Source organism: Gekko japonicus, unplaced genomic scaffold (assembly GCF_001447785.1).
Source record: "Gekko japonicus isolate JY-2015 unplaced genomic scaffold, Gekko_japonicus_V1.1 scaffold2162, whole genome shotgun sequence".
NCBI lineage: Eukaryota > Metazoa > Chordata > Lepidosauria > Squamata > Gekkonidae > Gekko > Gekko japonicus.
The window spans coordinates 190,165-192,711 of record NW_015168720.1 but is presented as its reverse complement, the minus strand read 5'-3'; positions in this window follow the sequence as shown (position 1 = coordinate 192,711).

The following is a 2,547-nucleotide window of genomic DNA, read 5'->3' as shown; positions in this document are numbered from 1 at the left end:
GGATGGACATGAGCAAAATAAGATATATTTATAGGGTATTTGTATGTCCCCCCCCACACACACTGCTGGCCAATTAGGTACCTTCGCGCGCGCGGGTTAATACTGAGCCATCTAACGGTAGCAAGCTGGCACCCAAACCTGCAAGGGAAAATTCTCATGAACTACAGACGCAACAGTTCTCCACCAGCCCATCTTCAAGGTTACAGATAAGCGTTTCAGCTACTACACATGTAAGCGCATAGGAAAGGAATGCAAGGCAATTAGAGCAACAGCGAACTCCAAAAAAACCCCTTTTATGCCAGCATAGCTGACACCCCCTTCGTGCCAGTTTGGTGTAGTGGTTAAGAGCACAGAGTCTCATCTGGGGGAACCAGGTTTGATTCCCCATGCCTCCACGTGCAGCTGCTGGTATGGCCTTGGGTCAGTCACAAGTTCTCTCAGAGCTTCTCTCAAGAGCAGTCCTCAAGAGAGCTCTCTCAGCGCCACCTACCTCATGGGGTGTCTGTTGTGGGGAGGGGGAGGGAAAAGAAATGGTAAACCACTCTGAGTCTTCTTCGGGTAGTGAAGGGTGGGGTATAAATCCAATCTCTCCTCTCTTCTTCTTCTAATTAGGTGAACCAACCATCCATGACGATGGGTCGAAAACACCTTTTCCTACTTTGCAGATGCAAACGGTCCCACAAAGTAAGGATATGGAACTCCACCACAGCTACTCTGCAGTTGCAAAGCTGTCTGACAGCCGTTCGAGACAGATGGTAGACTGGCAACCAGATGGCAAGTTTGGCTTGCGGGTGATTGCAGCTGTCAAAGATGGTATGTTTGCCTGTTGAATGTGTTCTCTGCGAAGTTCATAACATCCTGAATCTTGATGTCTCCCACAGGAGAAACGACTTAGCAAGGGAATGGGGCTAAGCAGCTGGATCCTGCTCTTCCCTTGATGGCAACTGGGGAGGGTCAGTGGGTCAGTGGTAGAACATCTGGATGGCACACAGAAGGTCCCAGGTTCAATCCCCAGCATCTCCAGTTAAACATCAGGTTGTTGGTGATGTGAAAGTCCTCAAGATGAGACCCTGGAAAGCCACTGCCACCCTGACTAGACAATACTGACCTTGATGGACCAAGGGTCCGATTCAGTAGAAGGCAGCTTCAGGTGTTCATCTTCTCTTGGGAAGACTTTGATCTAACCCAAGCTAATGCTGATGTCCAAAGGTAGATTCTGTAACAATTTGCTGGGTTTTCGGTGAGTATTTTGTGTGTGCAAGGCTATTTTTGGGCAGGAGCGCACAGGAACGGAGTTCCGGCTGGCTCCCATGTTGGCCACGCCCAGCAGGAACGCCCAGCAGGAACTCATTAGCATAATAGGCCACACCCAACAGCAGAAACCCATTAGGATTGGCTACATTAGGGGTGTGTGGCCTAACATGCAAAGGAGTTCCTGCTACAAAAAAGGCCCTGGGTTTTGACAACAAACAAGGTAAATAGAATAAGAAGCAAAAGGTGGGTGTGGCTGGGTGACTACACTTCTGGTAACATGGGGTGTGGCTTAATATGCTAATGAGTGGTGCTGTCAGGGTGTGACCTAATATGCCAATGAGTTTCTGCAGTTGGGTGTGGCCTATTATGCTAATGAGCTCCTGCTGGGCTTTTTCTACAAAAAAAGCCCTGTGTGTGTACATGTGTACATGTGTGTGCCTGGCTGTGTGCCTGGCTGACTTCTGGCAACCACTAGTGGGGCTGGCAGGCAAGGACGTTCAGAGAGGTGGCTTGCTGCCTGCCTCTGCGTCCCAGCCCTGGTGTTCCTGGGAGGTCTCCCATCCTAGTCCTTACCAGGGTCGGCCCTGCTTAGCTTCCGAGATCTGATGAGATCGGGATAGCCTGGGCTGTCCAGGTCAGGGCGATGCTGTAACCGTTTGGAGTGTTTTTTTTTTTTAATGTCCCAGGAATTGGGATTTATACTAAGATTATACCACAAGGTGTTCAAACATGCCAAGGCAACGTGTGAACCTGCCCATCTGGATCTTGAATGAATTTGGGTTAGGGATGCTTTGGAAATTTCTCTGGACCAAACTTCTCTCTGGATTTTGGCATTCTCTTTTTTTTATTATTTGCTTTTCTATAAAACTACAACAGAAATTGGGGAGGGAAAGTCTACAATCTATAGGAAAAAGTAAAAAGAACCTAACTAAAAACCCAAGAATGGAGGTTTTACAATGCTTAAAACGTACTTGCTACTCTTATACAGTTACTTTCAAACATGAAGAGTGCCCGCCAATCATCACCTCTACTGACAAAACCTGCTTATCTGACTGAACAGAGAGTAATTCCAAAGCTATAACACACATAATCACAATCTTTAAGAGAAAATTAGCATCTCCATGCTTTACTTCCCCCCCCCAGGCAAATCTTTAAAACCAATGTTCCCTCAGCAAGAACATTACAACTCGTTTTTCTTCTTCCATCATCGATGTATCTTCTTTCTTCAATTATCTTTTAGTTTTTATAAGTCCGGATCTGTCCATTCGTGATATAAACCAAGTTCCTTTTTTC